The sequence below is a fragment of the Dendrobates tinctorius genome, unplaced genomic scaffold, assembly GCF_039654945.1.
Source record: "Dendrobates tinctorius isolate UK_male_01 unplaced genomic scaffold, ASM3965494v1 ptg000030l, whole genome shotgun sequence".
Taxonomy (NCBI): Eukaryota; Metazoa; Chordata; class Amphibia; order Anura; family Dendrobatidae; genus Dendrobates; species Dendrobates tinctorius.
Window position 1 is genome coordinate 39,922,619 of NW_027361698.1, and position 26,609 is coordinate 39,949,227.

The window sequence follows — 26,609 nt, forward strand, 5'->3', positions numbered from 1 at the left end:
TTACTCCATGTGCAGACATTGCAGTACCTTAGGTATCCATGGTTATGACCAGTCATATAGTGAGTTAGTTGTGTGTTAGCGGTCATAACCATGGAAACCTAAGCTACTTCAATACCCTACACATGGGATAAGCGACATAGTGAATCAGAATAACTATACAACATTTCTAACTGGAGGTATTTGTTAATATTTTTATTAGACATACTACATTTTGAGATAGAAGTAAGGGACAGGCATGAAATGCTTAAGAAAGACAGATCCTAAGTGAATCTAGACAATTTGTTTTTCTCACTGAGATGTGACAGTGCATAAGAAAGAATCAATGACACGATAAATCCAGTTCCACGGCACATAAATAGTTGATCTATGTATTTCATGACCTCGGGAAGTCCTACTTAGAGAAAAATGTCCAACCAGGAAAAGTGACAGATATTTATTGGAAGCAAAATGGCAAGCTTAAATGATTATAATGAGTTGATTGTGAGTCATTGCTGTAGATTTTCCCATTTAATTACAGGAAAAAATGCTAGCAGCATCCTATTAGCTTTATGTGGTGCAAATATTTTACTGGGACCCCTCTGCCAAGCCTACCGTAAATTCATAATGACCTGGCACTATCTTTTTTCCCATGTAAAACTTTAAAGCATCAACAGCTACATAGCATAAGTGGGTGTACCAAGGGAGTAAGACATAATGCAGAAAGGTACTTCATTTCTTAAATGAGGTCAACTACTGTTAGCTTAATAGTCATGTTCTGCACACGCAGCAATACTTCGCCCATATTCAACACGCTCCATTGACTATCCAAGTTCCATAGTCTTTAATGGCAGCACAAACTGTACACTTTTCTTCAGCTATAATCCCAGTAATTTCCACAAACTCATCATTTATTTAAAAAATTTAACATTGACTGCATTTTCCTTTCTTTTTAAAAAGTACGCATTATTTTTGGCAGGGTTAAACATTTAGGAAATATAGTCAAAATTAAAGGAAACCAATAGATTATTTGGTGAAATTAAATTCTACAAGTGATATGATGGCCAAAATAAAAAACGTGTTTAAAAGGACACTGAGCACGGGAAAAAAAAAAGTAACTGAGCGATTATGCCTTCAGACTTCTTTATTTTATCTCTTTAATGCCTGCCTCAGGAGCTCATCAATGTCCCCTCATCCTTAAGCCCCCGTTACACACTGCGATATCGCTAGCAATATTGCTGTAAAGTCACCGATTTTGTGACGTTATAGCGATATTGCTAGCGATATCGCTACATGTGATACTTACCCCGACCGACTCCCCCGCTGATTATCGCTGATCGCGTGAGAAGGTCTTGGACCATTTCTCGTCAGGCGCTTCCTGCTGGGCTTCCTGTGGAGAGACGAGCGACGCGTGGAGCCGGGCGGGAGGACGCAGGATCGCCGCGTCTGATAGGTAAGTAGCGACCCCCGACCCCTGCTATGTCGCTGGTGAGATCTGCCTGTGTGGCAGCTCACTAGCGACCACTTAGCAATGCACCAGCGATCCATATCGTTGTCGGGATCGCTGGTGCATCGCTATGTGTAACGGTACCCTTACTGTCCTGTGTGTGGCTGTATGACAACTGCTTGCAGCAGAGCCCTTCCTGCTGTGCCATGTAAGCCGTAGGACAAAGCATTGCTGAACCCCAGCTTCTTTAGCCAAGCAGGCCTGACTTCAGTTGGCTACCAGACAAAAATGGAACTGATCAGCACGGTAACCCCTGTGTTGGATTACTACAGGACTGGCTGTTTCAGTATCCACTAGATTTTGCTTCATTAAATATTTCTAGGTTTAGTGATCTTTTAATTGTATAATACATATGTTAGTTTTACAAGACTTAAATAAATAAGTTCTATAGGATTAAAAAAAAAAAAGATGGTGGCATATTTTTAGGAAAGTTTGCACATTTTGGAGGATAGCAGCTTTTTTCTGATCCTACACAAAGCTTTTAAATGACTTGTCTGAAAGTATAATATGTATTCTACATGATGAAATATGGTTTAGTATAAGCATCATAAAGCTGGGTGTCATCGATGATGCTGCTTATCAGATAAGCTTTCTGCCACTTACGTCCGTAGGTGACGACTCAGCTCTCGATGCAGAAGTGTGTGTAGTGGGACAACACGTCAAACATTCCATAAGCAAGTATGAAGGAGCCATGGACAAGTTCTATATCAGAAACTGAATGTGTTCTGCCATGTGATTTTCTCTCTTTATATACCCTCTATTAAGGCTGTGTGCTGTTTCCATACAATGAATGTTTTATCACCAGGAGCTCATCACTGCCCAAACTAGCTCCCTCGGGCCAAGTGGTCCGACCACGTCCCCAGCACTGTTTAGCAGCTCAATGTCAATGACAATGTACACAGAAAGATGTCGTGTGTGCGGGGTTAGCTTACTCAGCTCTGCTACATGCTACGTCTAAAAACTCTGATTGTGTCACAACTGCTGCACCCAGTAAGCTAAGTGATACATCTCTGGAATCACGGTGGTTTTCCCTACATTATGTGGCTCTCAGATGAGGTAGCAAAAACCTACTGACTGATTCCTTTTAACTAAATACAGCATTGATTAATTTTTTGCAGAGTTTAAATGTTGATTTTAACTTAATACTGCCGGCATCTACAGTAGACAGTGCAGAAATGTTGTAATTTGTTCCATTTTTACGTCCAGTCTATGCAGAGTTTTTTCTCATTGATGCTTTACACCTGTAATTCCATTTCCTGAACGTCCTAATATTTTTTTTTTTTCTCAGAGTCCACTGTGTGCCATTTACTGAATGTTTGTATTGGAGACACCATCCTAAAGACCCAGCTGCAGATGGGATTAGGTTACGCCAAGTTGCACTTTATATAATGCTTTATACAAAAACTGCCACCCCTAACATTGCCCTGGAGTGTTTTTCGCTTGGTATATGTTTGTTACTGAAAAGCATGTGATTTTCTTACCAGCTGGTTAGAAGTAATACATTTAAAGTTTGGCGGTGATCGGCCCATTTCCATTAAACAGACAGTCCTTGGGGATATTTACTGGTGGCTCAGGAGCGATGCCAGCCTGGCCTTCAATTCTAAAATATGATCTTACACTGGAAAGTTGAGCAGGGAAACCCAGAAGAGTTACCATAATATTTACATTGCTGATTAATTTATCAAATAGCTTAAACACATATGGCGGTAATGGGCTCTGACACTGTTATAAATAGGAGCCGAAGCTTAAGGACCACACACACAGGTTTTATAATGCACAATTAACTATTAAAACTGTCAGAACTGTAGATTAATTAGAAGAGCAAACACTCACATGGACACACATATATGCATGAACGGATTTTCCATTCAAGGATAACTGATATCCATATTATTATTGGACTCCTTTAAAAAGCGTCTACTTCTGGACATTATAGACATAAGAATTTGAGAATACAAACAAGAAAGTTAAAGGTAACTTTATGTTTTGAAGGATTATGGTTAGTTGAGATGCCTGTAATGCGGTTCTTTTTTAGCGCCTGATTGCAACCACAATATTAGGACCTCCTGCGGTTCCAGTAAGTCAAACTGAGATTACCATAGCTCCCTGAAATAGGGCTAAACTATAGATGTCTAAAATTGACCTATGGGCAAAGAAGCAAGAAATCTAAAAGCCCCAAATATTAGCTATTCACCCCCCTTCCCATAGTGTAGATAAGTTGGACCATCTGTACAAGGAAAACGATTCTACCCTATTTGCTACAAGTCATGAAAAATTACTCAAAGTGGACAGCAATGCCACTAAAGGTACTGTCACACTTAGCGATGCACCAGCGATCCCGACCAGCGATATGACGCGGTCAGGATCGCTGGTGCATTGCTAATTGGTCGCTAGTGAGCTGCCACACGTGTCGCTCGTCGGCGCCACAGGAAGCCCAGCAGGAAGCTGATGACGAGAAACGGTCCAGGACATTCTCGCGCGATCAGCGATAGCCAGCGGGGGGAGCCGGTCGGAGGTAAGTATCAGACATAGCGATATCGCTAGCAATATTGCTATAACGTCACAAAAACCAGTGACGTTATAGCGATATTGCTAGCGATATCGCTTAGTGTGACAGGCCCTTAAGGGTTCGTTTTCTCCGACCAACCAATACGATCACCAAACCTTGAACCTTTACCAATCAGCGGTCATTTATATGCTTGTTAGCACAACAAACCAAAGTAAACAATGCACACTGAACGATATGTAAGAGAACTTAGTCAGTGCACATTGCCTGCTTAAGTTCTTGGTAGTGCGAGTTCTGTTTACAAAGTAAGATGCCCTGCCGAGAATGATGATCTTTTGCACTGTGCAAAAGATCATTTCACCCAATAAACAAGCATTTTCCTCATTCATTGGGTGATTGGCAGTCTGTTTACACCACAAGATCATTTTGAAACAAGCTTTTTTAAGAATGCACTTTCACAATGATCTTGCAGTGTACATGTGCAGTGCATGCCACATCTAAGTAGTAGGACCAGGAGGCACTATTAGGCGCAGATTTAGATGCAGAGTGGCGGTATGGCTGTTCTGCGGTGTTGTTCAGTTTTGGGTGTCACGGTGCTCCTACCTGATTCCTGGTGCTCACATTATTATTCATTTTTATAGCGCCATTTATTTCATGGTGCTTTACATGTGAAAAAAGAGGCATACATAGACAAGTACAATAAACATGAGCGATACAAAACACACACAAGTACAGAAGGAGAGAGGACCCTGCCTGCGAGGGCTCACAGTCTACAGGGGATGGGTGGGAATACACTAGGAGAAGCTAAAGCTGGTCGTGCCGTAGTTCAGTAGACTGAGGATCACTGCAGGTTGCAGGCTTGTAAGAAAAAGGTGGGTCTTCAGGTTCCTTTTGAAGGTTTCCGTGGTAGGCAAAAGTCTGATGTGTTGGAGTAGAGAGTTACAGAGTATGGGGGAAGCTCGAGAGAAGTCTTGTATGCAGTTGTGGGAAGAAGAGATAAGAAGGGAGTAGAGAAGGAGATCTTGAGAGGATCAAAGGTTGCGTGTAGGTATGTACCGGGAGACCATGTCACAGATGTATGGAGGAGACAGGTTGTGGATTGCTTTGTATGTCATAGTTAGGGTTTTGAACTGAAGCCTCTGGACAATAGGAAGTCAGTGAAGGGCCTGGCAGAGAGGAGAGGCTGGGGAATAATGGGGAGACAGGTGTATTAGTCAGGCAGGAGAGTTTAGGATAGATTGGAGTGGTGCAAGAGTGCTAGAGGGGAGGCCAGAGAGCAGGCGGTTGCAATAGTCAAAGTGGGAGATGACGAAGGCATGCACATGCGTTTTTGAAGTTTCTTGGTCAAGGAATGCATGGATCCAAGTAATATTTTTGAGTTTGAGTCGGCAGGAGGAGCCAAGGGTTTGGCTATGTGGCTTGAAAGAGAGGGCATAGTCGAGGATCACCCTGAGGCAACGTGTATGCAGGACTGGGGAAAGTGAGCAGCCTTTTATATTGATGGATAGGTCTGGTGGAGGGGTAGAGTGAGATGGGGGAAAGATGATGAATTCTGTTTTGTCCATATTCAGTTTTAGAAAATGAGCAGAAAAGAAAGCTGAAATAGCAGACAGACATTGTGGGATTTTGGTCAGTAAGGAGGTGAGGTCGGGTCCAGATTGATAGATCTGTGTGTCATCAGCATAGAGATGATACTGCAAACCGTGGAATTCTATGAGCTGTCCCAGGCCGAAGGTGTAGATGGAGAAGAGTAGGGGTCCTAGAACTGAGCCTAGGGGAACACCGACAGACAGGGGGCGAGGTGAGGATGTGGTGTGGGAGAGGGAGACACTGAATGTTCGGTCTATTAAACATGACGAGATCCAGGATAAGGCCAAATATGTGATGCCAAGAGATGAGAGAATCTGTAACAGGAGGGAATGGTCCACAGTGTCGAAGGCAGAAGACAGGTCCAGGAGAAGGAGGACAGAGTAGTGTCGCTTGCTCTTGGCGGTGAGTAGGTCATTGGTGACTTTAGTTAGGGCAGTTACGGTTGAGTTATGTGATCAGAAGCCAGATTGTAAGCGGTCAAAGAGGGAGCAGGAGGAGAGGTGGGAGGACAGTGCAAGATAGACATGCTGTTCCAGTAGGCAACAGAATCCCAGGTACAGAATACATAATCTACAACAGTATCACACTCGTCACAGCTGGGATGACTTGGGGAAATACCCTATGGAGCTCCTATCGGATAGAAAACACCAAAAACTGGAGCAATTAACACCATAAAACCAATAATTCTCAATATTAAAGAAGTCTTTAATTTAATCATATAAATATTAAAATACAGACATAGCGTATATAGAATACGTGTACCCAGGCCAGGAATGCCAGATTACACAAAAGTCCTGCACAGTGGGACAGACATACATGGGGTAGGAAATGAATGGTTCAAACTCTCAGATTAGAATCACCTCCCTAAATCTATGACATACTGCCATGGGAAAATTCCCTTAAGTCTCCTCATAATAGTGTCCCCTGTAGTAGATCCTGGTGAACACCGCCAATGTACTATATAAAAAGACCCAGGGGTAGGAGACCAGATGCGGCACCAAGAAAATGTAATTAGGAGTTTTCCTTACCCATGTCCGTGACCACTTTCAGGAACACGCCCTTACGTGCGTTTCACGGTCACTTCCTCAGGGGGCCTTGCTCAGTGGCCACCCGAGGAAGCGACCACGAAACGCAGAATCCCAGACATTGTTTTGGGAGGGGGTGACTCTGCAGTTGCAGAGGTCACAGGCTGCCATGGTGTAGCAGCTGTGGTGGGGGCCTGAGAAGTAGAAACAAAGCGGGGGATTGGCTATGCCGAGCTCGGGCCCGCATACAGTTCCATCTCCTCCAGTGCGCATAGGGTAACAACCACCGCATAGTAGCCCCGAGGGCAATCTTCCTTGTAAGAGAGACCCAATCCCCTTCTTTCAGGGGTATCCCAATTTTGACTCAGGCGGCGCTGACGTAGACTTTCTCATTAGTCTCGACCTTGCGAATAAACCCGAAGCCATGGTCTACCTCTGTATAGACCAGCTGGCTACAAGTGCAGCGTGCAGCATAGCGATACCTCCTGGCTGACTCAACTCAGCCCATACCTCTTTTCCTCTCTGCTTCATTTTTTCAACAATATTGGCCTTGCAAACCGACTGGTGCGGGGATGGAAACAGACCCTCTGTGGTGCTAGCAAAGTGAGGGTCCCCCAGAGATGCTCCGGTATTTCCCAGCAGGCCTCCCTTCTTGCACCCGGTGAGCAGATGTAGACTCCGGGGCCCCCAACCCCACATTCAACGACTGGTCACCCGAGGCAGGGGGAAATGGCATGGACCAGGCCCCAGGGATGAGAGATGGAGGGGGAGTCCAGCCCTCCGGGGTCAAGGGTTGAGGTGTACTCACCACCTCCAGCTGTAATCTTCCAACAGCGCCCATCCCGCGGTCGCTGTATACCTCCGCGGAGGTTGCGCACATGGGTTCCCCAGGAAACAGATCCGGTCTTGGCCTTGCTTCCGGTCCAGGCTCTGCGGTTGTTGTCTCCTTTCCCCTAGCTTTTGGTTCCCGCTGCAAAGGTTCCGGCTTTCATTGGCGTGAAGACTCTGGCTTCGCAAGAGAAGATCTCGGTCCCAACTGATGTTTTTACTCTGGAATCAGGGACTTCCGTTGAAGTAAATCCTGCTCTGCTGGGCCTTGCTACTTTGAGTCTTCTGGGCGATGGACTGATTCTAGCAGCCGCCGGGATCCCCCAGCTTCAGGTAAGGGTGCAGCTTCCAACGCCTCTACACTCTGCTGCGCAGATCAGGCTCGCTCTTCTTCCTGCCACCATCTCCATTCTATGTGTCCAACTCCTCCACCATGCAGTGTGCAGGAGTGATGCATCGCCGTCGGTGCCGGGTCTTATGATGGCACCGCACAACTGCACCCAAGATTTTCTTCTGGGCCTCACCCGTTCCAGGGTGGGGTTGCTTCTGGCTGCTCCACCTATTTCTTGTCAATTGGCTTCAGAAAATGATGCACCAATGGCACTCACTGGGCCCTCCGAGGGCAGTACCAGGGCCGTTGTCTGACAGGTTTTCGCGCCATTTTAGCACTGTCATGCCCACTAGGGGTGTCATCTTGGTGGTTGTATTTCTTCTTGGCACCAAACTCCACCATCTTCTCAGGCGCCATACTTGTCATAGTCAAAGTGTCAGTCTTTGTCACATTCAGACTACTTGCCTCTTCCAGGGCATCCGTTCCATCTGGGTCACAATCTTCAGACACATCCATAGCATCTGTCATTTGTAGAAGTTTCACATCAGCGGCATGGGTCACTTGCGACACACCACACTTTTCTTTCTTCGTGGTTTCCCCGCATAGCATGGTGTCGGCATGCTGCCGACTACATCAAGTGTGAGGGAGGGCCAGGGCCATAGTCATGACCACCAACATCTACATCAGCGTGCCCTGGTCCCCCATCACATAAACATGCTGCCCATCACTCAGCATACCAGCAGCCCCTGTCCTAGCCTCTTCAGGGTCCTCTGAACGTTTCTGTTCAACTTTAAATGGAGCAGCTTTACTGAGACTTGTGCAAAGCATATTCATATTCTTTTCAGCATCATCATTATCAGGCTTCACAACATCCAGCTTCTCTTCTGTCCCTTTCCTCCTCTCCCTGTCACTAAGCCCGCTTCTGGGACGGACAGTGCCGAATGGTCCCACAGCATCTTCAGTGCCCAGCATCACTCAATTTGGGTTTTCCATAAGCCATTTCGCCCCAGCTTTTAGGGTGTCTGTCCACGAGATTAGCTGCCGCATATTTAGTGTTGTGCCCGTACTGCTAAGTCTTCACTAGCTACTGCAGACCCACGTTAACTGCACTGTCAGCACTGGAGCTGTAAATCCTTCCTCAGATGATCCAGGTCACAAATATATGCTAGGCATAGAACTTGTCAACCTTTACGGGGCACGATGTTGCCTAGGGCTAGCCAGCCCTACTGAGCTAATGGGCGCCCTTGCCCCGACTCCCCCCTATCAGGAAGTATCCTACACCTTATCCCACTGTGCCCCTCCTCTATTAACTATTTAAGTGCTATATGATACTGCCCCTATCTAGAGGCCCATATGAAGCAATGCTTCCCTTTTGTATTGTGCCCCATCTAGTGGTTGACCCGGGGTAATACACTATCCCTATATAATACACATTATATACATATGACATTCACAATAGCAGCATAACAATAGGAAAACAACATACAAGGACATACAGGTTAAATAGAAACATTACTTACAACTTAAAGGGTTGGGGTAAAGTGCCATATTTTAAAACCCCCTACACAAACATTGTCTACTACAGTCCTTTGCAGACCGTTATACTGCCACCTGCTTGTAGGGAGGTGACAAGAAACTCTTTCTGTCTTATGCACACTTCCCTGGTTACGTCATGTGCATTTACTTTATTTGGTGACATGTTTATGTCTTGTGTATTAATGTAATGTATAATGAAATGAGTACTGTTTCTGTATATTACTGTCATGTATGTTAAAATGTGCCTGCTGTTGTATTCTCTTTATGTAATGTAACGCAAGTGCTGTGTTTGTAATGTTCCTTATATCTGTACTTTGCAATGTGTGAATCAGTAAGGTATGTTAGCTTAGGGAAAGGAAATAGTTAATTTTGTAGGCTGGGCTAGCAGCTCAGAAAAGGCGGCGGGAAGCTGCTTCTGGAGGTCAGTAGCCTAGGCACGTTGGCCCAGGGCAGATGTATTACAGCAGGCGGGGCATTGCCAGACCCCCAGGAGCGAACCGAATCTGCTGCCCCTGGACTATAGACGTAAAGGACTGCAACACGGCCCCAGGACTTCGGAAGGGCACCCCGCTGAAGGGACTAATGGGTCCAGATTCCAGTGAGTGGATTGCTGTTCAATTTTGGCTACCGTGGCTGTACTGGGTGCAGCCATGGCAAGTGTCAGAGAAAGAGCAGGAAGCCAGTGTTGTATCCCTTGTGCTCATCACCGTTGTATTAAAGTTTATTCCCTGTTGGACCACAGTTGAATCCTGGACTTTAATTACCTGGACTGCTGTGGCTGGGGGAAAGAAAAGGTAAATTATGTGAGCCACATCCATCCTGTCTATTTTATGTACAAGGGAGTCGGGGTGCTCACTGACCGTTGGCTCAGTGGACTCTTTTTTGTGGACTGTGCCTTTAAGGCCATATCTACCACCCTGGTTTCCCCTTGTTACATGCTGACAGAATAACACCAAGCAATACATCAATGCATGGATTATTGCACAGGCTTCTATGAATGCAGAAATGTTTCTAATGAGCCCTGCAGGGTCATTACAAATCCAGTGTAAAAGGTTTTTTTTCTTGCTTTAATGCATGCAATTGGGGCTAAAATAATTATTGCAATTGTTTTTTTTTTTAAATTTGCACTGTTTGCCTCCTATAGTTGCTGTATTTTTCTGTCTATTACTGGCTGCAAAATTCTGAAAAAAAAAAAATCTAAATTTAAATTTAGATCTTTAGGAGCAAAACAGTAACAATGCAGTGACATGACAAGAATCTTCATAACTAATCATACGCTAAATAGTTGCAAGTCAAATTCATGTTTGAGATATCCAAGATGATTGTGTATAAAGTGATGGTAGTCTGACGTTCGAAGCTGTAATAGATGGTGAAATAAGGAGCCTTAAGGTCAAAAATTCAAACCATTGTTACACTTTTGCTCGTCAGCATACCTTGGTCAATTCATAGACCTTAGAGTTGAGCGAAACGGGTCGAAAAAATTCAAAAGTCGCCGACTTTTGGCAAAGTCGGGTTTCATGAAGCGAAACCCGACCCTAGGATGAGGTCGGCCACGAGGTCGGCGACTTACGCGCCAAAGTCGCGTTTCAAAAGTTTGTTTTGCGCTCTTTTTCAGCCAATCAGGATCCACGGACACTGTGGGCAACGTGATGACATAGGCACGGGTCACCACCATCTTTCAGAAGGGCATGCAAGTGATTGGCTTGCTTTGGTGGGCGTCACAGGGGGTATAAAAGGGCGTGCACGCCGACCGCCATCTTACTTCTGCCGATCTCAGTATAGGGAGAGGTTGCTGCTGATTCTGTAGGGAGAGCGTTAGGCAGGGAAGAAGACCAAAAAACTGCTTCTGCTGCTAGCGATTTGGCCTGCACAACACACCAGTCACTGAGTGTGCAGTGCAAGGGGAGGCTATATAGTGGTGTATCAGTGGTGTTGGTTGTTGGGCTGCCTTCTAAGGCTTCCTGACAGGTTGGCATTGCTGTTTACCCACTGCTCCGCAAACTGCTTTTTTAAAAGCAATCCAATCTCCCTTATCCTCTAGTCACTTTGGTTACAGCTGTGCCATCGAGCCTGTCACATAGCGCTCAGATATTCATTGGGCCTCAAACTGCTTTTTTAAAAGCAATCCCAATTTTTTTTTTTGTCCTGCTGAGAAGAAAAAAAAACTGCTTCTGCTGCTGATAGCAATTTGGCCTGCACAACACACCAGTCACTGTGTGCAGTGAAAGGGGAGGCTATATAGTGGTGTATCAGTGGTGTTGGTTGTTGGGCTGCCTTTTAAGGCTTCCTGACAGGCTAGCATTGCTGTTTACCCACTGCTCCGCAAACTGCTTTTTTAAAAGCAATCCAATCTCCCTTATCCTCTAGTCACTTAGGTCACAGCTGTGCCATCGAGCTTGTCACATAGCGCTCAGATATTCATTGGGCCTCACACAATCCAAAAGTGTCCAGTGTCCAAAAGTGTGTGCAGAGATTCAAACTCTCACTTATCCTCTAGTCACTTAGGTCACAGCTGTGCCATCGAGCTTGTCACATAGCGCTCAGATATTCATTGGGCCTCACACAATCCAAAAGTGTCCTGTGTCCAAAAGTGTGTGCAGAGATTCAAACTCTCACTTATCCTCTAGTCACTTAGGTCACAGCTGTGCCATCGAGCTTGTCACATAGCGCTCAGATATGCATTGGGCCTCACACAATCCAAAAGTGTCCAGTGTCCAAAAGTGTGTGCAGAGATTCAAAATCTCACTTATTCTCTAGTCACTTAGGTCACAGCTGTGCCATCGAGCTTGTCACATAGCGCTCAGATATTCATTGGGCCTCACACAATCCAAAAGTGTCCAGTGTCCAAAAGTGTGTGCAGAGATTCAAACTCTAACTTATCCTCTAGTCACTTAGGTCACAGCTGTGCCATCGAGCTTGTCACATAGCGCTCAGATATTCATTGGGCCTCACACAATCCAAAAGTGTCCAGTGTCCAAAAGTGTGTGCAGAGATTCAAACTCTCACTTATCCTCTAGTCACTTAGGTCACAGCTGTGCCATCGAGCTTGTCACATAGCGCTCAGATATTCATTGGGCCTCACACAATCCAAAAGTGTCCAGTGTCCAAAAGTGTGTGCAGAGATTCAAACTCTCACTTATCCTCTAGTCACTTAGGTCACAGCTGTGCCATCGAGCTTGTCACATAGCGCTCAGATATTCATTGGGCCTCACACAATCCAAAAGTGTCCAGTGTCCAAAAGTGTGTGCAGAGATTCAAACTCTCACTTATCCTCTAGTCACTTAGGTCACAGCTGTGCCATCGAGCTTGTCACATAGCGCTCAGATATTCATTGGGCCTCACACAATCCAAAAGTGTCCAGTGTCCAAAAGTGTGTGCAGAGATTCAAAATCTCACTTATTCTCTAGTCACTTAGGTCACAGGTGTGCCATCGAGCCTGTCACATAGCGCTCAGATATCAGTGGGCCTCACACAATCCAAAAGTGTCCAAAAGTGTGTGCAGAGATTCAAAATCTCACTTATTCTCTAGTCACTTAGGTCACAGCTGTGCCATCGAGCCTGTCACATAGCGCTCAGATATCAGTGGGCCTCACACAATCCAAAAGTGTCCAGTGTCCAAAAGTGTGTGCAGAAATTCAAAATCTCCCCTGTCCTATAGACACCTTGTTTTACATGCTATATAGTTTGTTGGATTTTGTCTACATTTCTACCAAAAATGAGGAAGGCTGGTGGAAGAGGCCGTGGAATTGGGCGGGGGTTGGCAGCTGGTAATGATGGTGTTGGTGGTGGATCTGATGGTAGTGGCAAGAGCAAAATAGGACCGAATGCAGGAGGTGTTGAGCCTGCGTCATCGTCTGGCTACATAAGGCCTCGAACGCTTAGTTTTCTAGGAGTTGGCAAACTGCTTTTAAAGCCAGAGCATCAGGAAAAAGTTTTGTCTTACATTGCTGACTCAGCCTCCAGCTCTATCGCCTCCTCTTCTTCAGTTGTAAAAAGTAAAAGCACTGAGTCGTCATTGGAGGCTCATGTTCATGAACCACACCTTTCCTTGTGTCCTTCACCCCAACCAAGATTGAAGGATGACGCAGGCCATACTACTGATTACTCCATGGAGCTGTTTTCACATACCATGCCTGGATTATCAAGTGAAATGGTGAATTACCCAGGCCAAGATGAATCTGACATGGAGTGCACTGATGCACAGCCGCTGATGGATGATTCTGCTGGTACATTCACTCAGAGCACTACATTGTCCTCGCAGTGTACAGAGCCAAATTCTGACCCTGATGAGACTCAGGTGCCCCTTCCCGCACACTATACCACCATACACGGTGACACAGAGGAAGGTGCACATGACATAGAAGAGGAGGTGATGGATGACCCAGTTGTTGACCCAGATTGGCATCCATTGGGGGAAGAGGGTGCTGCTTCCAATAGCTCAGATGAGGAGCATCCACAGCAGACATCGACATCGCAACAGCTGTTATCTGGCAGGCCCGGAGCACTCCAAAGACAGGTTCCAAACATCAAAAGAGTTGCTGGACAGCTTGTCCAGAGGGTCAAAAGATCACAGCGTGCTAGGCCGCAAAATGTCTGCCAAAGTAGGAAGAGTGCAGTGTGGCACTTTTTTGAACAAAATCCTCATGATCAGGCCAAGGTTATCTGTAAGAAGTGCGCAAAGACCATTAGCCGAGGGAAAAATCTGAAAAATTTGAATACCAGTTGCATGCTTAGACATTTAACCAGCATGCACTTGCAAGCGTGGACACAACACCAAACCTCAAGTGCCACATGTGCAACTGATCACAACGAAGGTAGTCAGCAACGCTACATTGTTTCCCCCACTGTAAGCCCACCGGTTAGCACAGCAGCAAATGTTGAGGTGTCGTTGCAAGGCCACAGCAGTCAGGGAATCCCACTGTTATATCAACGAAAGACTGATTCTAGGCCATCAGAAAGAACACCAACTCCATCACCATCATCAACCCTCTCTCAGTCCGCCCTGTCCACCGCTACTTCCACCATATGCAGCTCTCAAGTCCAGCTCACCCTCCCAGACACTATGAGTAGGTCAAGAAAGTACTCAGTATCTTATCCGCGTACACTGGGTTTGAACGCCCACATTGCCAAACTAATCTCGTTTGAGATGATGCCCTTTCGGTTGGTGGAAAGCACAGCTTTCCGCGAACTCATGGCCTATGCAGTACCACGCTATGACCTACCCAGTCGCCACTTCTTCTCTCGCAAAGCCATCCCAGCCCTCCACCATCATGTGAAAGACCGCATTGTCCATGCACTCAAGCAGTCAGTGAGCGGAAAGGTGCACCTCACAACTGATGCATGGTCCAGTCGGCATGGCCAGGGCCGTTACGTGTCCATCACTGCGCACTGGGTTAATGTGGTGGATGCAGGGTCCACAGGGGACAGCGGTGGTGGGACAGTGCTGCCTAGCCCACGGTATAGGAAACAGTTGGCTGTAGGCGTTCGACCCTCCTCCTCCTCCACCTCCTCCAGAAGCGAAAGCTCGTCCACAGAGCGCAGTCGTACGAGCACTCCATCTGCAGCTGCCACTGTTGCACACGATGTGTCCCCCTATCGAGCAGCTAGTGGAAAGCATCAGCAGGCTGTGTTGCAGATGATGTGTTTGGGCGACAGACACACCGCCGAGGTGCTGGCCGAGTACTTGAAGCGACAAACTGAGTCATGGCTGGGCAGTGTACATCTTGAGGCAGGCAAGGTAGTTAGTGATAACGGCCATAATTTTGTAGCAGCCATAGCCCTTTCAAAACTCAGCCACATACCTTGCTTGGCTCACACCTTGAACCTGGTGGTGCAGTGCTTCCTCAAAAATTATCCAGAGTTAACAGCCCTGCTCCAGAAGGTGCGAAGACTGTGCGCGCACATCCGCCGGTCGCCTGTACACTCCGTTCATATGCAGAAGCTGCAGCGATTGCTCCACCTTCCCAACCACCGCCTCATTATCGACATTGCAACAAGGTGGAACTCCACCCTGCACATGGTGGAGCGGCTGTGCGAGCAGAGGCAGGCCATATTGCATTTGTGGGAGGATACACGGCCAGGCACTTTGAGAGCAGACATGGAGTTGACAGGTGTGCAGTGGTCGAAGCTGAAAGACCTTTGTAAAGTCCTTCAGTGTTTTGAGGAATGCACACGGCTGGTAAGCGCAGACGACGCCATCCTAAGCATGAGCATCCCACTTATGCGTCTGCTCATGAAAACTTTGACGCACCTTAAGGAGCAGGCGTCTGCAGCCAATGTTGATGAGGAGGAAGAGGAGGAGGGAATCCTTGATGACATTCAGCCATTGTCTGCTCAGGGACCTCTCCTGGACGAGGTGGAGGAAGAAGAGGAGGAGGAGGATGATGGGGATGATTACTTAGGGGAGGAGGATGCATCTTGTGGGGCAAGTGAAAATGTTGGCGTGGCAAGGTCTGGTACAGGGTTTGTGCGTGACTGGAGGGATGTGGATTTGCCAGAAAGTGCTCCTCCACCCAGCACTCGCAGTGCATCATTGACACCGGGAACATTGGCCCACATGTCAGATTATGCCTTGCAGATCCTAAAAAGGGACCCCCGCATTGCCAAAATGATGAACGATGACGACTACTGGTTGGCCAGCATCCTGGATCCACGCTATAAAGGCAAATTACAAAACATCATGCCACAGGAGAACCTTGACCTAATATTGGCTAATAAACAAACAACTCTGGTAAATCGGTTGCTTGAGGCATTCCCAGCACACAGCAGCGGTGATGGTTCTCACACGAGCCGTACGGGCCGGGGGCAGCTTGGCAGAAGTGTTCGTGGTGCACACAGCAGAAGTGGCGTTGGAGACAGGGGTTTCATGACAATGTTGTGGACTGATTTTTCAAATACCGCTCACACAACTGGTAATACTGCATCGATGGAAAGTGACAGGAGACAGCAGTTGTCAACTATGGTAACAAACTACTTTTCCTCCCATATCGATGTTCTCCCACACAGGTCTTTCCCCTTTGACTATTGGGCCGCTAAACTGGACACCTGGCCTGAATTGGCCCAATATGCCTTACAGGAGCTCGCTTGCCCAGCTGCAAGTGTGCTATCGGAAAGAGTCTTCAGTGCAGCTGGATCAATCCTGACAGAAAAAAGGACCCGTCTGTCAACCCAAAATGTGGATGATCTAACCTTCATTAAAATGAACCATGCATGGTTTTCCAAGGATTTTGTCCCACCTTCCCCTGATGACACATAGGGTGACAGAAAAATGGCTTGCTTTGGTCCACCTCTTCCTGGTACTTCACCTATTTCGCCTTTTGCATCAGCTGAATGTCCAACATCAACATATGCCACTTTCTAAAACTCCCTAACTGTGCTGCCTCCCCCCCCATGGCCGGGGTCACCACCTACCGCACGACACCGTGTGAGTGCCGTTGCCCTGGACAGGTGGGTAGGCCGACTCTTGGGCGCGGGCACTGGCACAGGGTCCCTCATAGTGCAATCAAGTGTCTCTGACGGTGGTGGTGCACACCCGCCGTCAGACACACCGCTGTACTATGAGGGGCCCAGTGCCAGTACCGACGCCCATGAGTGGGCCCCCCTTGCTTGGGCAGGGCCCCAGCATTTGCAATCTTTACCTCTCCCTGCTCCTCCGCTGTGTAATCTGGGCCGTCAAATCCATACTGTGCCTGACACCGTCTGAGCCTGCCTCCTGAGACATATATTTTGAATGTGTACGCTATCCATACATGTTATCCAGGGATACGGTACCCTTTCTAACCTTTGTGCAATCACGTGCAATCCATACTGGGCCTAACACCGTCTGAGCCTGCCTCCTGAGACATATATTTTGAATGTGTACGCTATCCATACATGTTATCCAGGGATACGGTACCCTTTCTAACCTTTGTGCAATCCATACTGGGCCTAACACCGTCTGAGCCTGCCTCCTGAGACATATATTTTGAATGTGTACGCTATCCATACTTGTTATCCAGGGATACGGTACCCTTTCTAACCTTTGTGCAATCACGTGCGATCCATACTGGGCCTAACACCGTCTGAGCCTGCCTCCTGAGACATATATTTTGAATGTGTACGCTATCCATACATGTTATCCAGGGATACGGTACCCTTTCTAACCTTTGTGCAATCACGTGCAATCCATACTGGGCCTAACACCGTCTGAGCCTGCCTCATGCTGTATAGACATATATTTTGAATGTGTACGCTATCCATACATGTTATCCAGGGATACGGTACCCTTTCTAACCTTTGTGCAATCATGTGCAATCCATACTGGGCCTAACACCGTCTGAGCCTGCCTCATGCTGTATAGACATATATTTTGAATGTGTACGCTATCCATACATGTTATCCGGGGATACGGTACCCTTTCTAACCTTTGTGCAATCACGTGCAATCCATACTGGGCCTAACACCGTCTGAGCCTGCCTCCTGAGACATATATTTTGAATGTGTACGCTATCCATACATGTTATCCAGGGATACGGTACCCTTTCTAACCTTTGTGCAATCACGTGCAATCCATACTGGGCCTAACTCCGTCTGAGCCTGCCTCCTGAGACATATATTTTGAATGTGTACGCTATCCATACTTGTTATCCAGGGATACGGTACCCTTTCTAACCTTTGTGCAATCACGTGCGATCCATACTGGGCCTAACACCGTCTGAGCCTGCCTCCTGAGACATATATTTTGAATGTGTACGCTATCCATACATGTTATCCAGGGATACGGTTCCCTTTTCTAACCTTTGTGCAATCACGTGCAATCCATACTGGGCCTAACACCGTCTGAGCCTGCCTCATGCTGTATAGACATATATTTTGAATGTGTACGCTATCCATACATGTTATCCGGGGATACGGTACCCTTTCTAACCTTTGTGCAATCACGTGCAATCCATACTGGGCCTAACACCGTCTGAGCCTGCCTCCTGAGACATATATTTTGAATGTGTACGCTATCCATACATGTTATCCAGGGATACGGTACCCTTTCTAACCTTTGTGCAATCACGTGCAATCCATACTGGGCCTAACACCGTCTGAGCCTGCCTCATGCTGTATAGACATATATTTTGAATGTGTACGCTATCCATACATGTTATCCAGGGATACGGTACCCTTTCTAACCTTTGTGCAATCACGTGCAATCCATACTGGGCCTAACACCGTCTGAGCCTGCCTCATGCTGTATAGACATATATTTTGAATGTGTACGCTATCCATACATGTTATCCGGGGATACGGTATCCTTTCTAACCTTTGTGCAATCACGTGCAATCCATACTGGGCCTAACACCGTCTGAGCCTGCCTCATGCTGTATAGACATATATTTTGAATGTGTACGCTATCCATACATGTTATCCGGGGATACGGTACCCTTTCTAACCTTTGTGCAATCACGTGCAATCCATACTGGGCCTAACACCGTCTGAGCCTGCCTCATGCTGTATAGACATATATTTTGAATGTGTACGCTATCCATACATGTTATCCGGGGATACGGTACCCTTTCTAACCTTTGTGCAATCACGTGCAATCCATACTGGGCCTAACACCGTCTGAGCCTGCCTCATGCTGTATAGACATATATTTTGAATGTGTACGCTATCCATACATGTTATCTGGGGATACGGTACCCTTTCTCACCTTTGTGCAATCACGTGTAATCCATACTGGGCGTGAGAACGGCTGGCGAGCTGTTAAGCAAGCTACAGCACCTGTCCAGACAAGTACAGGGATTCCCTAGCGAGGAGACTTATTTGATTGTTTTCAATGTTGGGACAGCAATTTTTGGGGAGCACTATACTCTGGAGAATGATAGATGGGGCCCACCATACACTGGAACATTCCAAAGGTGGACATCAGACACTGGAGCAGCATTTACAGGGCCCATTATACACTAGAGCATTAGAAATGGGGCCCATTATGTTTGGAGCATTATTTGGGCCCATAAGACAGTGGAGCTTCATCCATGGGGACCAACATATACTGTAGCATTATGTGGAGCTCATCATATACTGTTTCAAACATTATATGGGACCAATGATTCTGTATGGAGAAATAGATGGGCCTCGTCATGAGATGTAAAAAGTGAGGTATTTTTCATTGTACTATACCGCTATTTCTCTGCTGTATCGGAGCATGATGAGTTGTGGTATGTGTTAAAGGGGCGCTCTTTCGCCCAGGGCACATGAAAACCTGGAGCCAGCCCTCCCCCCCCACAGTTTGTAGCCAAATAACCCCCATTTTTCAGTGCGTAACTTGCATTATGAAGTTAATTAAGGTTGACAAGCTTAAGAAAGAAGAATTGATGCTTTTGGCATTCAAATGGGCACTGTAGGTGTGTTTCCTGTCCTCCTCTCACTGCCGACTTTTATTCCCCATTGACTTACATTGGGTTTCGTGTTTCGGGACGACCCCGACTTTTCCCTATAATCGGACGATCTTGCTCGACCCGACTTTTGGAAAAGTCGGGTTTCACGAAACGAAACGCGACCCTAAAAAACCAAAAGTCGCTCAACTCTAATAGACCTATTGGTGTCTCTTGAGACATTCTCAAGTCTAGTTATTAAAAATGTTATGAAAATGTCACCAAAAATTAAAATTCACATTTATTTACTTATTATAGTGCCTTAACTGAATGCTTTATTTTATGAATCAGTTTTAAAACTTAGATAAGCAAATCAATGACAGCTATTTTTACTGATTAGCTTGTTCAGCACTTCTTAAATATTCAATGAGAACCTGTCTGAGTAAATGAATGTTTCTGTTCCAGCAGGTGTCAGGGGGATTACTTCTCCTTGTGAAGAGTGTCAAGCTGGCGTAAGGAGACTTATAGACCATGCAATGCTCCTCTGGCAATTTAAATATGTAAATAGTCTCTGTGTTGTGAACGGAGGTGGTTGTGTCCCTGTAATTAACTAGTTAATAAATTAGTTTTGATTTTCTTACTTCTATCAACCACTATGCTGTTTGTTTTACACATTAAAGGGAATCTCACACCCCATTTTTGGACTATCAGCTGCCGGCACCGTCATCAGGGGCTTATCTACAGCATTCTGTAATGCTGTAGATAAGCCCCTGATGTAACCTGAAAGATAAGAAAAACGAGTTATATTATATTCACCCAGGGGAGGTCCGGGTCCGGTCTTGGTCCGATGGGTGTCGCTGTCCTGTCCAGCGCCTCCCCACTCCTAATGGTGACGTCCTCTTCTTTGCTACCCATCGTGGCTCCTGCACAGGTGCACTCTGCTCTGCCCTGTTGAGGGCAGAGCAGAGTGCTACAGTGCGTAGGCGCCCGGACCTCTTTGACCTGGTCCGGCGCCTGCGCACTGCGCATTACAGAATGCTGTAGATAAGCCCCTGATGGTGATGCCGGCAGCTGATAGTCCAAAAATGGGGTGACAGATTCCCTTTAAAAGATAGACATTTATAACAGGTTAGACCCCGTTCACATCTATCCTGTGCTCTACGCTGAGTATTTGAATTGGAGTTTTTGTCTAAATCTCTGAAAAATGTGATTCAGACATGATTCAGTATAATGGGGCAGGTTGAGGCAATTTGGATTCAATTTTGCTTCCTGTATAATGGCTCACCATGCTTTTGTGTCTCCCTGAATAGAAGCCAAACGGAGTCCATAGTGACTCTGCCCTATTGCACTATTAAAGCCACGTTCACATGCTCATAACCAGAAGTGGGTGAAAAATGTAGGAATGTAGAAACTCTCTTTGGCATCATTTGCATCCGTGTCATGCACCAACCCTTTGGATCCTGCAACAGGTACAGCTTAATTTATAGATTTAGGGCCTAAATCATTAAAGCTTGGCATTTTGTATTTCAGTCTCGATGAGCTGTGTAGTACAATATGATGTGCCACCTCTTAATGAATTTGATGCACCCTTCAACTGCCATGGGACACCACCAGAAATTTTATGTAGGTCAGTGGCTGGAGTAAATTTCCGGCATTTATACCAACTTAGTAACATAATGTTTTAGTTGGGTACACTTGGTCATTCCCCATTTCGACCCAGTTCTGCTTAGAAGTTGTAAAAAGTTGTCAGGAGCTGTCAAAAAATTGAATGGCTCAAAAACATTGAAACATTTCAAGGTGTTTTTTACCAGAAATATGCCAACAAATGTTGAGGAGCAAAAACCTTAGTCTGGAATATTCCTTTAAATGTATCAAATGATCTCTAAAATCCCAGAATCGGCCCAATAGAATCCTTTAAAATATATTTCCAACCTTTTTCTACATTAGATATAAAACAAAATGTGTAAAAAAATCTTGGTTTCTTATTGAATTCAGTCTTTCTCCTGCAAGTTATCCAGGTGAAACACTAAAATGTCAAGTAATGCAATCTTGATATAAAAAATGAGCACTGGTGCTGAGAGCAAATCAATTTGTTTTATTCTTTCCTTTTTCTGCCCTTTCATGGGCTGCAGAAAAATGAGAGAAGCATTCTCAATAACAGAGTCACCCAGGATCAATAAATAATGAAATGATCTCCTTATTTCTGCTTTATATACAAGTAGAACAGAACACAGAACTGAATTCTATTTTCAGTAAAATTACTGAGCAAGTCGCTACCTATAGGTTATATCAGTATTGTGTATGATACAGATATTTTATTTGGTTGCTAGAGTTTCAAGAACAGCTAGAATGAAAAAGCTGTAAAGTAGGAGCACAAGCACAAGAGTTACTTCTGTTAGTCTGAAGAAAAGTTTCTTGTAGCAGCAATCTATCAGGAATTTATATAAAGCCTGTCAGTAGAAAATGACTGTTCAAACCAAGCACATGCACAGGAATAGCCAAATAGTTCAGCGTACCTTCCCAACTACTTGTTTTGTATGTATCTCCATCAGTGTTGGCCCAGAATGCTTGAGGTCGACAGGTTGAAATGACTCTTGGGGCCCACACTAAAGCTACCTGTAAATAATTGAAAGGCATTTCCCCCTACAGTGGAACGTTGACTGTAAAATAAAGGTGGTTCCTGCAAATGTACTGTGCCCACATCATAACTGTGAAACGAAATCCAGGGAGGCAGCAGGTGTATACGATAAAATCCAAAATTTATTGAAGAAAAATGAACTAAAAGTGTATGGCAGTTCCAATGTGACTGAGACCTACACTTTTCAGCTTCTTACAGCCTTATTCATGGATCCACTTAGTCTAATTAGCTGAAACTCATAGGTCTCAATCACATTAGAACTGACATACACTTTTAGTTCATTTTTCTACAATAAATTTTAGATTTTTTCGTGTACACCTGCTGCCTCTCTGGATTTCGTCCCCCTGTTTTGTCTCAGCCGGTTCCAGTCCTGTCCGTGCGAAGCAACCAGCAAGATCCATGCTGCAACTTGGGTGAGCCGACTCTCCTTTCCTTTTTCCCCTCCTCTATGTATTCACACCGTAACTGTGGTACCATAATTATGGTAGTTTGCATAAAAATGGGTGAATATTGACTTTTAGGATTTCTACTTCTAATACGTGGCACTAGACTTCGAGTTCTCTTCTTCTCGGAAGATGCAATTTGCATGTTTCTTTCTTAAATCTGGCGATGCAGATTAGATTAATGTTCAACAGATATGAGGTTATAAAACCCAAGACAAAAAACAAAATGAACAAATAGAGGATATAGAAGGATCAAGCTGTTGGATTTCACCATATCTGATCCTTTTGTATTCGGTGAAGATAAAACACCAACAAAAGTGTTTGACAAAAACATACTCCACTCTTCCCTTTTGGAACGTATAACAAAGCAACATATAATGTACAACAAAACATTACCCACACTTGAACCAGAACCAGAACCTCATTGAAAACAATTGGGACCCGAACTTTTGGGCTGGAAAATTTTCTCTCTGCAAAGAACTTCCCCTGGAGCTCTGAACATTGCAACAGAGTTCTAGGAGAAGTCTGCGTTCGACGTTTAGCACCGCACACTCACTGTCCAGTACGAACCCTGAACTTTTAAGTTCAGGTTCGGTCATCTCTATGTGACAGCTATCTGAACTGTATGGTGACCTCTATGCTAAGTTCAGACAGTGTTGAATCAGACTGGAAATCTGCAGCTTTCACCAATTCAGTTACAGGTAAGTATGGAGAACAATAATTCAGACACAGTATGTAAAATACTACAAATCTGTTTGGAAAATGAAGCAAAATTATTGCAATATGAATTCTCAAAGCTCATGCAATGGTCATATGAATTATGAATAGCTTTGAAGAAATAAAAATAGACCTAAAAACACAGTTTCAGTTATTTCTGAAAAAATACAACTGTTAGATGTCAGTGTGTAAAACAACGTCAGTTAACACTTCAGAAGGGAAGTTTTGTAACACTGAAAGTACAGAAAAGGCCATGTGATAAGGTTTTCCAGAGACATTTATAGTATACAGCTACAAGGATATTTTACTACTGAATGTTTGTAAAATTATCATTATTATTGTTATTAATTTTAAAGCACAAATAACCACTTGAAAACCAGGTTTGAATGACTATTAATGAACAGATTTTTTTTTACATTTGCCTCTCCAAATTTCATTAGGGTCATAGTGGGTATTTTTGCTGACCAAGATGTATTAAGCCCTGTTTTGGCATGGGAAAATATAAATATATATCTAATAAATAATATATATATACGCGTATATATTATAATATAATGCTTTTTACTTCTCACAGCATATCACACCAAATAACCTGTTTAATGAAGTCTTCAGATTACTACATTCCTAGATTTGTCTGATTCAACAAAAAAGTCTACTGACATTTTGCACACTGCATAAGATTTCATCAGCCCCAGATAGCTCATATAATCACAGACTTTGTAGTGCAAGCTCTCTCATAGTGTCTTGCAGCTTTCAGATCACATGTCATACTGCAGCCAATAAGGAGGGACTATCATAGCCTGTACAAAAATCTAAGCAGGGATGCAGCAGCACTTTTAGGGTGACACAGCTAACAGTTTAACATTAGAGATAGGAAAAAAAGAATCTCATAAGGCCCCGTCACACTAAGCGACTTACCAGCGATCCCGACACCGATATCAAGGTGTCAGGATCGCTAATAAGTCGCTATGTGATCGCTGGTGAGCTGTCACACAGACAGCTTCACCAGCGATCAGCACAGCGATGCCGAGCGCCCGGCATCGCTGGCCATCCCTGCAAAAAATAGAATCAAAATAAAAAATATAGTTATTCTCACCTTCCGATGTCGCGTTCAGCCATCCCGCCTCTCTCCACGCTCCGGTCCCAGTGATCCTTTGCGAGAATGACCGCGAGATATCACGGTCTCGAGGGATAACAAAGTCTCGCGGTCATTCGTGCAAAGGATCACTGGGACCGGAGCGTGGAGAGAGGCAGGATGGCTGAACGGGACGTCGGAAGGTGAGAATAACTATATTTTTTATTTTTTTTATTATTTTTTACACCTGATCGCTGGTCTCCCGCCTGTCACACACAGCGATGCGTGCTGGCCAGCGGGAGACCAGCGACCAAAGAAATGTCCAGAGGTTTCTTCCAGCGATCAGCGATACTGGCAGGGGGGCCGCTCGCTGATCGCTGTCACACACAGCGATCTCGCTGGTGAGATCGCTGTTACGTCACAAAAGTTGTGACTCAGCAGCAATCTCGCTACCGAGATCGCTTAGTGTGACGGAGCCTTAAAACATTTGACAGACACTTCAGGAAGTAATGTGTTATACAAATTATCACATTAAATAAGATAAGTATAGTAGTTAAAAAATAATATACTGTAGATTTTCTGAGTATGCTAGCAGCAGCAGTACTGCCAGAAACAGTGATCTAGTGTAGCTGGCATTTGTCCTGCTGCATTATTTGAATTACTTCACATTTTTTTTCTTCTTAATGCAGTAGAAAGCAGCAGAAGTCCATATAATATTCTTTTTTTTTTAAAAAAAGCCTGATTCAGAAAAATGCAAAGGCAAATGTATGTACCGGTAGTTTTTACATTTCTTGCAAAGTCTTTTTTGTGAAGGAAAGAATGATTGTGATTATAAAATTCAATAACAAGCGATCAAAACATCGCATCTACCCCAAAATGGTGTAGTTATTTTTTTTGCAAACTTTGGATGTTTTTGTACCACTTAAATAAAACAAGATTTATACATGTTTGGTTTCTGTCAACTCGTAATGACCTGGAGAATCATAATGGCAGGTCAGTTTTAGCATTTAGTGAACATAGTAGAAAGAAAACAACACTTGTGGAATTGCACTTTTTTTGCAATTTCACTGAACTTTGAATTTTTTTTTACTGTTTTCCAGTACACGATGTGGTAAAACCAATAGAAGTTTTTCAAAAGTACAACTCGTCCTTCAAAAAACAAGCCCTCACACGGCAATATTGATTAAAATAAAAAATGTATGGCTCTGGGAAAATGGAGCAAAAAACGGAAATGCAAAAATGGAAAATCCTACTGTTGTTAAGGGGATGTCATAGGGTAGTGTAAACACAAGCTAAATCAAGGCCATAAATATATAGACTAAGTCTGGAGGAGGAGTGAACCAGAGTAAGTATCACCTATAACTGGCATCTGGAAACAGACAAGGGTGTAAATACTGTGTAACACTGCCCAAGGTTCATAACATGAAGTATTCACAACAAGAAGCTAATGAGACAACAGTGTTGAGGAAATAACTGACTTGCCTGGTTGCCACCACGTGTAAGAGAATATCAAACAAAATTTCTCCATTATGTCCCTACATAGTCTGCAATTGAGGTGCAGCACCACCTAGCAAAGGAAGCAGAAATAAAAGCAGATAGTTCAGATATGGATGATACAGTACTTTCCTTTTAAGAGAGACTTCCTAACCCTTGATTGATGAAACTGCCATATTAGGATGTCAGCATTGATGTTACTAGCCAAAAGCCAAAATCTTTCAATTGGCCCATAACCCTTCTAATGTATAAGATACTGTAGGAAACCTCTAACTATCCAGTAATTAAGGATCTTTTGTACTTGATATCCTAAGCTGCCTTCAAATGACAAAGTAGATGGAGGATTTCTAACAAGGTGAACATGTGGTTTGTTTAAGGCATGGATTTTTGGAATACATTGGATATCCAAAAAGAAGGGAAACATTTCAAATGAAAGGCTACTGGATCAATGATGTCACTTATTTCATATGGACCAATAAATATGGGTCTTAGTGTAACAGAAGGGACCTATTGTTTAATAGCTTTAGTAGATAACTACACCTTGTCCTCAATACCAAAGCTTGGCCCAAAAGAACAACTCTTATCAGCAGAGATGGTCTA